The 16578-nt window shown below is 29.1% G+C and overlaps 1 protein-coding gene across 22 annotated transcripts in view; it reads right to left on the minus strand.

Moving 5' to 3' along the window:
- The window catches only part of LOC142325978 (CUGBP Elav-like family member 1), a 1952897-nt gene that overhangs the window by 770029 nt on the left and 1166290 nt on the right, over positions 1 to 16578 (minus strand). The gene's annotated exons all lie outside the window — the stretch shown is intronic.

A 16578-nucleotide genomic window follows, 5' to 3' on the forward strand; every position in this document is an offset into this window, starting at 1 on the left:
CGAAGTTTAACTAAACTAACACTTCAAAGTAAAAAGATAAAAGTGATTAAAAAAAATTAAATGATAGCGAAAGTAAAAGGATAAGAAAAATTACGGAAAAACGATATCAACAGCACCATACTCAATGAACAACGGACCGCAATGAAGAATATAAAAAAAATTCCTTCGTCATAACTGCATGATGTCATCTGTGTCGCCACGCACTACGTACTGTGCAGACCAGTGATAAAAGGACGTTACCTCCCTCAATACAATATTAAAAAACAGTCAAGCGATTTAAATCACTAATAAAATTGTGTTATTTTAGAAATAAAAGAAAGAAACGAACGAGCTAGTGAGCCAAGCGACATTTTGGACGTTAAACCGGCTTAATTTTACATGAATTATACCAATATGTTTCTGTTTTAACAAAAATGCCCTAATTAAACGGCTGCCCCGAATAACCGATGGTCTTATTAACCGGAATCCACTGTATATTAGTTACGTAAAAATAAACATTTTTGCAAAAACTATAGCCGCACGTGGCGCCGGTGTTGAGATATTTACGAAAAAACAAATAAACAAATGCCTTTCTTCATCTATATTTATAAAAGGCAATGTTCGTAAGTGTGTCCGCTACAGACCAAAAAATTACTGACCTATTTACGCGCGGGATTTTGCAAAATGGTCCGCGTTGTCCGGAGAAGGTTTAAAGTAATTGAAATCCTCGATCTGACCAGTAAAATGAAAGTTAGGGGTATTTTAGACCAACTACTGTGTTTAGAGAGTATTTTGAATGAAATCCAATAGGTAGTGCTTTTTTGACAATTGGATTTATTTACATTCTGACTTTTATAAACTGAAAGGTAAAATTTTGTGAAGATCCGTTAATGTTCAGTTTTTTAACAAACTTTCAATTGTGTCCATTTAATATATATATATATTCAAATCTATCAATAGCGAAGTATTGCCGGTTCTACTAGTATATATATATATACTAAATATATATATATATATATATACTAAATATATATATATATATAAATATATATATATTTATACTAAAACAGCAGACTAAACCTTTTTAAATTTGTTACGCAAACAGTTGGTCAGTAAGGTCAATAATGATATAATGTAAGTTCAATTAACATTATTTTACTTTATAAATAAGTACAACATTAAAATAACTGGTCACGTAAAAATTTTATTTTATTATCGACAACCTATAGAAAGGATAAATAAAAATATTTATAATATCGTCCTCGGTTTGTCATTTCATTTATTTTTTTCAAATTATTCGTAATATAAATGGAAGACTTGAGTAAATTAGTTTTGAAACCTTATACATAAATTCAGTCCAGGAATCTTGTAAGATGTGAAATCATATATATATATATATATATATATATATATATTCATTCAAGGACCACGTTAAAAAAAAAAAACATTAAAAAAAGTAGAGACAACGCTATAATACAAATTTGCTATCTTTGTGATATCAATATTTGATTGTAAATAAGAGATAATAAAAGACTATTAGAAACCATACATGATAATATCACAACTGAAACAAAACGTATGATAGAGGTTTAATTTTTGATACCAATAAACTATCACATTAAGATTTCGATTGGCAAAAATTATAAGGGATAATAATTTGTTGGAGTGAAATCCAAAAGCTGTATGATTATTTCAATTTTTAGAATCATTTATTTTGGTTCCCTAAACAAAATACCCAATTCAAAATGTGCATATACGAGGGTTATTTTTTTCTCAAGGTCCGATTGGACACGAAATTAAAACCACAATGAAAATAACAAAATTTTTATTTGTAACAAGTACTTAGATAGTTACGCTATTTCTCTACATAGTCGCCACTCCGATTTAGACATTTGTCGTAGCATGGTACCAACTTTCCAATACCCTCGTCATAGAACGGAGCCGCCGCCTGTGTTTTCAGCTATGTTCCTACGCTGGTCTGGAGCTCAATGTCTGTGCCAAAATGTTGTCCTCTTAGCCAGCGTTTCATGTGAGGAAAGAGGTGAAAACCGGATGGAGCCAAGTCCGGGCTGCATGATGGATGATCAAACGCTTCCCAACGAAAACGCTGCAGGAGCTTCTTTGTTACAGCTGCAGTGTGCGGCCGAGCATTGTCATGGAGAAAGACAATGCCTGATGACAACATTCCTCTCCGCTTATTCTGAATTGCTCTTCGTAGACGTTGAAGAGTCACGCAGTATGAGGCTGCAATGATGGTCGTGCCACGTTCCATGAATTCCACCAAGAGAACTCCATTCCGGTCCAAGAACACAGTAGCCATACACACTTTCTGTTGGAGAAGGTTCGCTTGAACTTCTTTGGTTTACTGGGAGAATGAGAATGCATCCACTATTTGGATTGTTTTTTTGTTTCTTCATTTTCGAAATGGACTCTTATCTCGTCCCCTGTGAAAATTTGGTTCAAAAAATCTTATTCATTGTAGTAGCGCTGGAGAAACGTTAGGGAGGCGTCCATTCTCATTGTTTTGTGATGGTCGGACAGCATCTTGGGAACCCATCTCGCGATACTGAAGTCTCCCACTCACAATGGTGTAGATAACTGACCTTGAAATTTCAGAAAACGAATGCTCAATACAGAAATTGTGAACCGACGATTTTCTCGAATTGCCTCATCCACTCGCTCAACGAGATCATCGGTTGACACTCGCTTCCTTCCCTGACCACCACATGCATCATGAACCTGCTTTAAAGTTCCTGCACCATTGTCGCACTTTGCTGTCACTCATTGAAGTTTCACCGTATACATTACTTATTCGTCGGTGAATTTCAGATGCATTACACCCCTCAGCCTGAAGAAATCGAATTACCGCACGCACTTCACACTTGGCGGGAGATGTTATTGTTGTAGACATGTTTACGTGCTGGCTGCGTGTTCAGAACTAAACGAAGTGACGCGGCGTAATTGAAGACCATACTAGAGACGCTACGCAACACATATGCGCCAAGGGACATCCGATTTTTGCGCGGGTATTTATTTCGCGACCGATCGACCTTGAAAAAAATAACCCTCGTAATGAATTCTTTTATCGTTTGGAAGAAAGGAACGAATTAATTACTATAATATGAATATTTTCAAAATTTTTAAACGAGCCGTCTTGGAGGAGGGCTATAAACTGCTGACCACATTTTTCATAACCATTGAAATCAATATAAACCGAAAAAAGACATCATTGTAATTTACGCTTTTAGAATATTTATTTGATTTTTGCACGTGTTGGAATGATAAAAACAATTTTGTTTCGTTAACACGGCTAAACGTTAACACGGCTATCCCAAATATTTGAAAACGTTAATTATATTCTATAAATCTGAGATTAATGCTTTTACTCGGATAACGTGTAATTTTTTTTTTAAGTAGTATACGACTATATAATAATGATAACAACAGAAAATAGCTTCACCCTGCCACTGAATAGTATTTATATACCTATGAAACGCTTAACAAAAATTAAAAATAACGTGCGTAAAACAACAGTGCGTCAGTGCTGATATAAATGCATTATAAAAGGAAATATATATATATATATATATATATATATATATATTTCTTTATTTTATATCTTTAAAGTACTAAAATGATATATAAGACCTGGATATACATGTAGATAAGAACGACGACTTCTATCTATGAATATCTAAAAGAAAACCTTTATGAAGAATTATTTTATTATAAACAAGCAAGATGAGTACAAATACGTAAAAGAGTTAAATGGAAGCGGAGATAATGTAGATGTCACGTAAAATTCTAGAAAAAAGGCCGGCTGGATTATTTAAAATGGATGAAGATAAAAAGATGCTGAAAAGATGGAACGGACTTTGTAGTTTATAGATCTACGATAAAGTTGGAATCTTTGGATGATAGATATGAGAAAACAGTGTACAATGACAAACGGACAGGATAGTGCGCAGGAAATTTTCGAGGAAACTAAGGCCCATCTCCCACCAATGCGATGCTACCGCTTCGACACCTTGAAGCAATTGGAATGTGAAATATTGAAAGTGACTGAAAAATCGGTTGCGTCGGGCATGTTCACATACCAAGGATACGCGACCGGAACGTTATTTCGCTTTGCTAAATTTATCACTTGACAGTTTGTCTCGTGCTAACTGCTTGTTTTTCAATTTCCAAATATATAGAATTTTTTTTATTTGCTGCTCTGAAAAAAATAATTACATATATTTTTGAATGCTACTTTATATGCTTTTCATTTTAATAATTTCGTGTTACTTGTTTTATTGTATTTTATAAATAAAATAAACATACTTTAGTATACGTGCGGATGAAGTGATTTCGAAAGTTGGATTAAATTTAAAAAGAATTTTATGTATCACCGTTTTAAAATGCATGGTAGTTTTTTAAATCTACCACAGATAAAGCTTGAAAAGGATTTTGGAAAAAAATTAAAGGTTAATCGAGATTAATATTCGACAATAACAATAGGCAATACAGAATACTCATTTCTTGTGTTTTTAGATCATAGTTTCCGTTAATTTTAATTAAGACAAAAATAATAAATAAAAGAAAATGAACTTAATCAAAAAAAAATTGAAGCTTTGATAAGTAAAAATAACAACTAGTGGAATAAAAAAGAAAGAAATTGTAAAATCTAACATCCCGTAGAGAAATAATGATTAACTAAAAATAGAAACGAAAAACATAAAATTCCTTTTATAGAATTAGAGTCGTAACAAGGGATAGAAATAGGACTCGCTAACATGAGATTTAACAACATTTTAACGATTTCATATAAAAATTCTATTTTCTGCACACTGAACAGTTCAAGTATTTATTTAATTGCTTGACATGTTTTTAATGTAGGAGGGATTTAATATAAAGTTCTCTCATTTGTTATTATATATAGTATGATTCATTCCAAGTATCTTCTTATAAACTCCGTTCAAAAAATAAAAAACAATTTCAGAAAATTATGTGATCATTTTGGCATTGTTATTGTGCACTTCCATACATATAACAAATTTTGTTTTAAGGTAATAATATTAAATCTGTTTATAGATAAAATTACTATTTCATACTTTAACGGAATACACAAGTTATATCTTTTGTATTATGCGATAAATCAAAATTTTCAAGGTCGTAAAATATTTTTAAATTATAATATATCGTTAATATAATAATAATTATAATAAATCGAAAATTAGTAGATATAAATAATATTTACCACTTTTCATATTATTTTCTATGAATAAAAGACAAACCGTAAATTTCTGCATCAGCTTAAAAAATTTATTTTTAATACAAATAGTGAGCTTTATATTTGCTAATTTACTGAAAAATTCTAGTAAAACAATTACTAATAAAGCATAAATGTGTTTTGTTTTATATTGAAACAAAAGTGGTGCGACACAATCAACCCCTAAAGATGTCAGATTATAAATAACAAATAATAGATTTTTCTTTTAGTTTTCAAAGTTTACCATGGTAAATTAAACATAAAATTTTATTTTAATTTTTGAAAAAAGTTTAATCCTGGCAATTGACCATTGGCTAATATAGAAAACGTTTAATATTATTCATTACAATTATCAGAATAGCAAGTAACTTAATAAAATATTTAATATTTGTATAAGTTAACATCAAAAACAATAATTTACCTTTTAATTACACATAGAAAGATGATGTGAAATGACAATAATAATAATAATAATGAATACAAGAATTTCATACTTTTAAGAGTAAAATAACAAAGGTTAACATGACAGCTGTAACGTTATGGAATGCTAAGCAGAAGAAAATCTGACGCAGAGAAAAAAATGAATTCTAGGGGGAAAGGAGCAAACGGAGGGGAATTAAAAAAAAAACCAGTCTGCCTCAACTTAATTATTATTTTTTTAATTTCTCAATCCGTAAGACCCTCTTTGTCGTATTGTAAAATATAAATGTCAGAAATTTTAAATGGTTTTTATATACGTATAACATTTTAATTTAATGAAAATCCAAATAAAATGTATTTGTATGTGTATAGAAAATCGTAAGCATATGACAGATACTATATTTAGATAGTTAAAAGTAAAAATTTAATCCTTTAGGCAAATATTTCTCTTTGTAAACTAAGAAGTAAAGTATAATATTTGATCTTTTTCCAGCTTTAGCAAGGTAAGGACTAATATTTTAAAATATGTAATATTTTCAAAGGAAAAAATAATAAAAGCATGGTGAAGATATTTTTAATATCTTCAAATTATATGATACAAAAAATATATGAAAAGAGAAACTTAATTCCATAAATCTGATAAGAATTCTATTAATACATTATCGAATTTGGGTCAGCTGCATTTGGATTTTAAAATTAAGAGTTCTGTTGAAAATCTATTTAAAAAATTAAAAACAACCTTAGTTAAAAGCAAATACATTTTTAAAATGTAAATAACAAAAAATAAAAAGATTGAATTCGATTTATCATGACTCCATGACGTAACGTGTTTAAAAAGTATTAAAAATACTTAAATCGACTACGTTAATTTTAAAATTGTTTTAAGGTAAATATTATAAATACTGTTTTTTATGTGTAAGCATTCTTTCTCTATACAATCTTCAGACAGCCGCTCGGAGCGCTGATTTTTACCGTTAGATATTCAGCTAATATTTGGATGAGAATTTTGTTCGTGAGGAATTAAAAAAGTATATGATTTAAATTATGTCTATTGTATAACGTAATATCATAAGGATCTATGACTAAAAAAAAAAAATAAAAGAAAGAAATCTCATTATTCAAGTGAAAGATATGTAATAGATAATATGATTTTGGAACCAAATTTTTCTTATGAATAAAATTAAAACATTACTGATATTTTGACTTAATAATGAAAAACATTTAAAAACGATAGTATTTAATCTTTCCCAAATTAATTTTGGAAATAATTATTCGTACTTCACTGGAAAATACTAAGAAAAATGTAAGCTAGGCGGTTAATTTTTCAATGAAATAAGAGGGTTAGGAAATGAGATTAGCGTATATACAGGTTGTTTTGTGTAGAATGAGTAATAATAATAATAATGTAGTTGGAGAAAATGTTAAATCATAACAATTAACGTATAATTAAAAAAAAAATAAATAGACAATGATAGAGCTTAAAAGGTAAAGACCAGCTGTTAGTGAATACGCACACAAATAAATATATATACACGTATACCAGGAGGGGCTAAAAGTAACAAGGTTCGTAGCCGGCAACAATGACATGACATCAAAACCAATTCATTTCATGGACTGATCGGACGAATTGTCAGTTGAACGAATTGACAACTGTCTAAAGCTCGCCGCACATTCTTATAAAAAATAAATAATAATGTGCTCGTTATTCATGTTAAGCTTCTTGCTGAGCACTATTAACTGTAATTTTTTAATTTTATAATCTTTATATTTTATATTAATTATTATAATGAATTACTGTATGAAATAGCATTATACCAACAATACGGTAATTTACAGATATATATCTTTCATATAAATACAATTTTGCAAAACAGTTCTATAAAAAAAAATAATTTTTAATAGAATACTCCAGACATTTACATAAAAGTTAAGACCCATTAAGAATTTTTATTATAAATCAGCATAAACAGGCGGTTGCGCGAAATTTCAAAATATTAAACCAACTTTAGTAAAATTTTAACATAAATTATACCAACAATGAAGATAGTAAAAGAATGCGCCATTTAATTAGACTATTAATCCATAGAAACTGTTCAATAGGTTTTCTGTTACATTTTATTTTCTTGTTTTGTTACAAATAGTCGGTAGGCGATGCACGATCCACTGGGATCCGTTCAATATAAGAACAACAACAGAACACGTTGAATTTGTAAACATGGCGGAACACCTGTTGTGGGACCTACCCACCGTTATTACATATAAGAAGGAAAGTCTACTGCAGTAACATATCTAAGAGAGGGACGGAAGGTAAAATACAGGCTTTAGTTCAGAAGAAAAACCGCTTCTCTAAGCCAATAGAATGGAAATTGCTACGTTTCACCGAAGATGAACGAACCATCAACGTCATCTTTTTACGTACACAAGATGAAGAACATTAGGTTATATGAGTTATATTTTATATAATAATAAATTCTATACGAAAAATTTTTACTTAAACGTTTTTCTTCTTCTTTTTTTTAATAAAAAATTTAATCAAATTTTAAATAATTCATCGATCTACTTTCCTTGTTTGTATGAAAAGCTTCCACAACAAACAAAAAAACATTTCATTGTAAAAGTGTTAGTGAATCTCCTTATCATCTCCAAAAAAAATTATTTGAAGAGAACCAAAAAACCATTATTTGGCCTAAATAATACCAAAAACAGAATGATATACAAGAAATGGTGAATAATAAAAACCCCTGATGAACATTTAAAGTGTGAAAGTATCCCTCAAAAAAAAATTGTTTGCCCCGAATCCGAGAAAAATTTGATATAAGAAGGAAATGAGTAATACTACTGTATTTGTTATTCTCAAACTTCATAAAAAGGCAGATAGTAACATATCTAAGAGGAAAATTCATAAAAATATCATATTGCAGGACTTACATATTTTTATTTATTTTTTTAATACTAAAAATAATTACAATCGAATTATTTGTAAAATCATTCAACAAATATCATCAATATTTTATTTAATCGAAGACAACTCCTTTAGTCTGCTTTATAACTGTACGTAGATAAACATACCTGATGATATTTATGTCCAGTTATTCGGATATGTGGGTAGTAATTTTAAATAAACTTGCGTGGTAAAGCGATTATTTTTTATATGTTTCGATCTGTAAATGTCTTGGCTGCTGTCTGGGAGGTCAATGAATTTTGATGCGTTTCTAAATTTGAGAAAATTTTCACTTCTTAGAATAATTTCTTCTTTTATCCTAGGAATTTTAAGGTCATTGTCCAAATGATTTGTTTTTCAAGACGTACAAAGAGGAACCTATTGAAATACTGAAAGTATTTTTAAGTTAGATAAGGAGATCGTTTCCCAAAGTTGCATTTTATGTAGTTCCATTTTCAGACTGCTTTAATACTTTTTTATATAAGAATGGTTCACGAAGAATGTAAAAAACTTTCAGGATATATTCTACTTCAGAGAATACAGAAGAAAATGTAAAGATAGGTTCGAAAACGCTTCGTTAGCGAATTTCGGCTGGCCAAAGATATCGGCTTGATTTTTGCACCTTCGATAAAATTAAGCCCGAATTTAATTCTTGGGACCAAAGTTAAAGAGATAAATTTAGTGATATCATTTGAAATCTAACCAGAAAAATTGAAAAACAAATTATTAAAAATATGTCCAGAACTGTATTTTTAATAGTTCTCGAGAAATCTGGGATAAAAGAAAAGATTGGTGTCGAAAAACATACATTACTTTATATTTGGCGTATAATAACTTTATTAATGGATGATAAACAGTTAAAAGTTTTAATCAAAACATGTAGAGAATTTTATTCTGAGTAAAATGGTTTGAATATAGTCAAGCATTAGTAAATACAAAATGTAAGAATTTCAAGGTTTATTAAAAACAAAACATATATCAACGAATCACCTCGTATATCATTCTTCGTGAATCACTCTCTAGATTCCTTTTTTTTGCTACTGGGTAGTGCGATTTATTGCCAACTAGTCAAAAATGCAAACACAGTTTAATTCCAAATTGCTTTATTTCATTTATGCGGGCTTTTCCATTAGACAGGTCTTTTATTACCATTAAGTTATCTAAATGCATAACCAAATTATCAACCTCTTCTAACATTTTATAAGTTTTAGTTTTAAGTTGGATATGTTTCTGTCTTAAGGTTCAGGTTACATATATAGATTTATCTTTTTTAATCTTAAAATTTCAATATGGTTCCATAATTCAAGTAAATTGACATTTTTGGAGACAGTTCAGTTACGTATCAGTTACCAATACTGTAATAGCATCAGGGCAAAGTCCCGTCATTAGTGGTTTATATTGTAGGAATCCGGCGAAAGGGCGTAAATAAAATAAGAAAAATATGTTTCCTTAAAAACAAATGAATGCATTCTAAATTATTAAAAAATTATTATCAAATTTAACTTGGTTGAAACGATTAGAAAGATAATTTACAGGATTTTATAATAAGTACAAGCGCCATTCTTCGTGCAAAGTATGATTGTTTTGAAAGAAGTTCTTAACTAACGTTCAAAAATGCGTATGAATTAAACTATCTTCTTCCTAACCTATTTCAACCCAAGAAAATGTTTGCAATTTTACGCACTTCTTCTAATGTAGAAGAGCTTTCCTGAAATCCGAATTGGTCGTTAGGAGTAGTCTTGACTTATACTAAAAAAAAAAAAAAATTATTCAAATGGTTTAATAAGCGGGGATAATTGAAAAGATCCTTGTGGTTATTCTATTAATTTCCTTACTTTACAAAGTTTTCACAATTGTGTAATAACGGTTGAAATATATATTTTCATATAATCTGTGAAAGTATTAACTATTTTTATTCGCAATTCTATCTTACTTAAATAAAAATAAACACAAGTGGTACACCTAATTATTATATAATTAGAGAAACTTATTAATAATCTTTACAAAAAATTATAGTACGTTAGATGAAACTAAAAATGTTTTTCTCAAGTCCTGCAATGATGAATGATGAAATTAATAACAAAAATTATACTAAAGTAAAAATAATGAAAAAAGATGCTGACAGATTTCTTGATGACAATGGTATCGTAGATACTAGGTAAAATGAAGTTTTCTCATGGAAAATCGAAGAAAAGTAACTGTCAGCACAGTTACTTCTAGTTTCAAATAACAGATTAAATAAAACAGAATTTCACTTTATCATTTTCTCCAGTATTTATTGTATTATAATGGCAACTAAATATATTTAGTTGAAGTTTTTGTAATTTACGCTTTTTCCATAACTCAACGTAACGAAATATACAATTTCAAATAAAAGGTTTCAAAAATGTAAACTGATTTGTTTTATATTGGAATTCGGGTAGAAGTAACTATCTGTTTGAAGATTAAAACAAATGACAATCACATATTCATCTAAGATAATAATAAGTGGAACAATGCTGAAAGAAATGTAAAAACACTAGAAATTAATATTTAGTAAGTAAATTTATTTCAAACTACGCATATAATTTCTAATTGAAAAAAAAGGTGCTATCCTTTTCTCACTTTCTTTCCTATTAAATTAGATATTAAGTAAGATTATCCTAACTTAATTTTTTTTTCTATTTTATAAAAGAAATGGATTAATAAACAAATATAAGAAAATCCTTTTTGTTTATGTATAGCTTCGAAATCTATTTTACTGTTTAATTTATTGTTTTTTCTTTAGAAAGAGTGAATAGATAATTTAATTATACAGTTGAGTTAATTTTATTACTAAAGATTTGATTAAACCTGTAACCTTATTAAGTGTAAATTTCCTCTACGGACTTCAAACATGTAATAGAATTCATTACACCATTTGGACATTTACTAAACAAACTGAATTAAATCTACCCAAATTATAATTGTTTTAAAGAATTTAATACCTATAAAAATGTAATATAGATCATTTATTCACTAAGCTTATTGTTAACAAATTTTTTTTGTGTACACCATAATAAAATGTGTATATGATTTATTCATTTTTTTAAAAATTATTTTTTAAATGAAACCATTCTTTTAAATATTAATTAATTAATCTAAAGGCTATTTACTTTTTAAAAATCAAAATAAATCTTGACTTAATTTAAACAAAAACGTTTTATATAATAATAGGAGAAAATTACTCTCAAAGTTAAGGAAATAGTTATAGTTGAACTAGTTTTTAAAAATACGTTTTATTAATATTTAAATAAAATGATCTTTATAAATTGATTATTACTAAGATTTATAGTATCATGGCCTTACGTTTAATTCCAGATGAAAAGCATGAACATATGACCATAAAAAGTAAAAACAGAACAAATTTTTATTAAATTAGTTCACGTTATCAGGAATGATTTTTTCTTTCGTAAAGCAAATATCAAAGAGAGAATTGTAAGAGCGAAAAATTTTAAATTATTATATCATATTTCAAAGTAAAATATTTTCAATGTTTTATAACAAAAAAGGAATTTAATTCATCTATTATATAGAGTAAATTATTACATACCAATCTCTTTGGCATTGTCTGAAACAAATCTTCACAGTATACGTTTTTAATAAAATTTTTCATCATACACACTGTATTTCAAATCGAAGAAACAAAATATTTTATTCCGTAGTGAATACATATGTTTCATTTATAATAAATATTTTCCTTATTTCTTTCTTTTAAGTATGATTGTAGACATTATCACTCTCCTTTCTAAAGATGAAATACTTTAAAAAAAACCTGACAACAAAGTTGTAATACTTTCCTGGCATTCGTTATTTATTTATTCTTATATAGCGTAAAAATGATACATATCTATTCCTCATACTGTCTAATTTTGAAAAATAGTTTCCATAATTGATAACTATCAAGAGTCCTAAATGTTTTGTGAGTAAAAAGGTAGGAAATTTAAAAATATTTATATATTGGTACATTTAAAAACATTTAAAAATTAAAAACAAAGTATGTATATTACAAAAATTAACATTATTATACCATTTATTTTACGTAAAAAAATAACATATTATTTTAATAAAAAAATATATATATCTTAAATATTTAACGGTGATTTAAGTTAAATAATCTATTCTGTATGTTAATTTATCAGTCATAAACATATTATTATTACTTTCCTAATATTTAATAAAGCTGACTATGAATTGTAAAAGAGTGAGTAAGTACAAAACTAAATGCTTATCTAATTCATTACTCGTTGATTTTCACTTTGCATGACGCAAAGAATGTTTTAAGGTACGTATATATCAACACGCTAACCACTATGATATAAAATATACAAATATAAAGGATAAACAGCGACTTTATGACGCCGACACAAATAACAAGAATTGCATTAATAAAGTATGCACCAGAAAATATTTATGGTAGAAAAGAAGAAGAAAAAAAGAGTAATAATGAAAACATGTCAACGAAGTTGAAATATTGGTATAAGTAAATTAAACGAAACAAGATTTATTTAGAAGTGTATAGTCAAGTATTTATTATAAATACCATCTCGATATGACACGTATATGTATTACAAAACTGCTGCGGATTGAAATCCAGTGTAATGGAGCTAAAATTAAAAAAAAGATTAAGCTAAAAAACATCCACTTAATATTAAGTATCTAAACATTAAGCTAATACCTAAAAAAATAAACATATTTGGCAACTGCTAGTATGCAAAGTTGATACTTTAATATAAAAAATCTGATGTGGAGACCAGATGACTTCCTTGTTCGCCTTTCTTTCTTTTCCTGTTTAGCCTCCGGGAATTACCGTTCAGGTAATACTTCAAAGGATGAATGAGGATGATATATATGAGTGTAAATGAATTGTAGTCTTGCACAGTCTCAGCTCGACCATTCCTGAGATGTGTGGTTAATTGAAACCCAACCACCAAAGAACACCGGTATCCATGGTCTAGTATTCACATCCGCGTTCCTTGTACGTCTATTACATTATATATATGCACATTTTTTGCTGCACTTAAACTAATTTTATATGAAACTTAGATACGATCCTCCAATTCGTTAATAAAGTGGACAGTTACACAGTTGCTAAAATATTAGTTTTTATAGCACCAAATATTTATACAATTATTAATTCAACGATCTTACCTGAAATATTAGGATAGAGTAAAAGACCCTTATATGTATCTAATGCTGTGTTTTTTACTACAATTATTTTTACAATTATTATGATGTAACCTTCAACAAAATGAAAACAAAAACGAAACAGGAGGTCACTAAATTTCATAGCGATATTGATTATAACTAGACTGAAACAAATAAATAAATTAAAAAATTAAAAATTATGTATTTATATAGGAGATGTATTTATAAGGCACCTAAGATCAGCTAACAAGGGAAAAGCATGGGTTTCGGGACACCGATTTGAACCATATTGCGGGTGTGAATAGCACACTGTTTACGTGCCTTCGTCACAAATCACTAACACGCAATATTCAGTAATACTCCAGAAAAATGGCCCTAAAATATTTCCTTAGCATTTAATATTAGTTTATATATTAATTTTGTTTCAGGCTGCTCAAGTAGATATGTGGCGTAAGTGAGAATGTGTCGAATCCGTAACCATGAACACATCGGTTCGAAGCTGCTTCATATACATATTTTTTTTTTAACTTTTTTTTAAATTAAAATATATTGATTTATTAATAATTTTATTAACCCCTGATTGTAAAAAAATTGAGTTATGCGAGACATACAGACGTCACGGCGAAACTAGTCAAAATGGATTCAGGGATGGTCAAAATGGATATTTCCGTTGAAATCTAAAAACCGAAATTTTTCGCGATTACAATTACGTCCTTTACTTCGTACAAGAAAGTAAAAATTGAAACGTTCACTGCTTATATAAACTAAATATAATACTGTTGATCATAGTTTAGGGTTCAGAAATTCTCATCTGCAAGCATCCTGTTTCGTTATTTTTGTCTTAAAACTTAAGGAATAAAAACCTTTATTATGATAAAAATAATCCTTCTAATTTCAGTAACATTTTTAAAACATTACATTAATCATTTTCATCATGAAAGAAAAAAGTAAAAATATCTTATGATTTCTAACGGTATGGATTTTCTGGCCGAAAAATGGTAATACAGTTTCAAAAATACGAAATATTAATAATACCCGTATGTTAGATTTTTTAAAATTAAACTTTTAAGTTTTTAATTGTTATATTGTTGTTTTAAAACCGACTGTTAACCATATAGAAGAAGGAATTAAGTAACTTTTTCAAGTCAACAAAATTGTTAATTGTTATTCCATATAATCAATACTGAAAAAAATTATTAAATTTAATAAAAAATGGCCTTCTTATCTCTTCTTTATTAAATTCTACGCATCTTTCAGTAAATAAAATTATAGTGTTATTATAATGTACTATCCGGCCCGTCTAGCCACAACCTGAACCCTCGAGGTTCAGGTCAGCCCAGACGAATCCCGGAGCCAACTCAGGGGCTCCGGAAGCCTCCTGGGGGTCATAGAACGCCACGGCCCGGCCACAGAACTCACTTTGTCCGCCATTCCCAATTTTCCAGGGGCCCCCTGGACACCCGCAGAGCTTGCTTCAGTCGCCATTCCCATCTACCTAGAGGGCTCCACCTGTCTGGAATCCCACACTGTACGTATTCAATATTCAAGCTTTATATGAACAAAAGATAGAATAATAGTAACTATGGCAACTGAAGTACACATACACCTTTGACGACGAAAAATTGTAACTTTTTCTTTGCTATGGTGGAAGAAATATAATAATGGAATAAAAGGGTTGATCTATTTTTTCCTTAATGAATATTTTTAATTCACAACTTCACCCTCCCTGGGGGCGAAGAAATAATGAATATTATTAATATTAAACTTCAAGGGAGCTAGGGCTTCGGTAGATGGCTTAAAACCTTTCCTGGGATTACAGAAATGTAACCTGCAAATTTGAAAGTAATCGGTCGGCTTGTTCTGGCGTGAGCGATAACGAATAGACAAACTTTATATATATATATATATATATATATATACTCACACACACACACACACGAGTACATTTTCGAATAACCGTGATCTGTTAGATCGAGAGTGTACCTGATCGATGCAAAAGTTAGCCTTCAACCTACTAACAAATATGCCATTTGAATTTTGAAAATTGGACGATTGTTTGTAGAGAATGCCCCATTTGTACCTCCCAAAACAGCGCCCCAGGGGCACTCCGTTTGTTACCAGTTGGTGATGATTGGTCTAGCCTCCCATAAGGTGCTCCCATACCTCACCACTCTAGCTTCACAAACAGTCCGACCACGGGCAGCCCATTATTGTTAAACAGAAATTTTTTTAATTTATTTAATATTACTTTATTTAATTTGAATTATTCAGTTCAAATCCAGCTCACACAGTAACACAGTCATTCACAGTTTTAATTCAATTCATTAACGTTGGTGCTTCAACCGGCAAATCTTTTTTTTGAGGTTTTCCAAGATGAGATATATCTTCAAATCCTCCTCAGTTATGCCAAGAAAGAGGGTAAAAATTTGGTTGCGATTGAGAGTAGTTTTTTGTTTATCCCGAACAAACATAAAGTCTCTTCCTCTTTATATAACAGTATAGATTTTAACACACTAAACACTTTCTAACCAAACTGCAATTTTACTTTGTTTTGAGGTTCTAAAACTGATATTAAAAAGATTACTCATATATTTTTAGTGGAATATATATATATTTTTCGTTCAAATGGAAAAACTCAACACAAGTATTTACGTTTACAAATTACTTGTAAAAGTAAGAAAGCTCACATTCTAAAGAAGAGTAATCTTCTAGTACACGCAATGCGTGTTCATACACTTCTCATTCGAGTGATGACATGCAAAAAAGTGCTTATAAAATCTTAATAACCGAATTGACATTTATATAAGATTGTAAATCACAC

This window comes from Lycorma delicatula, chromosome 6, assembly GCF_047948215.1.
Source record: "Lycorma delicatula isolate Av1 chromosome 6, ASM4794821v1, whole genome shotgun sequence".
NCBI classification, from domain to species: domain Eukaryota; kingdom Metazoa; phylum Arthropoda; class Insecta; order Hemiptera; family Fulgoridae; genus Lycorma; species Lycorma delicatula.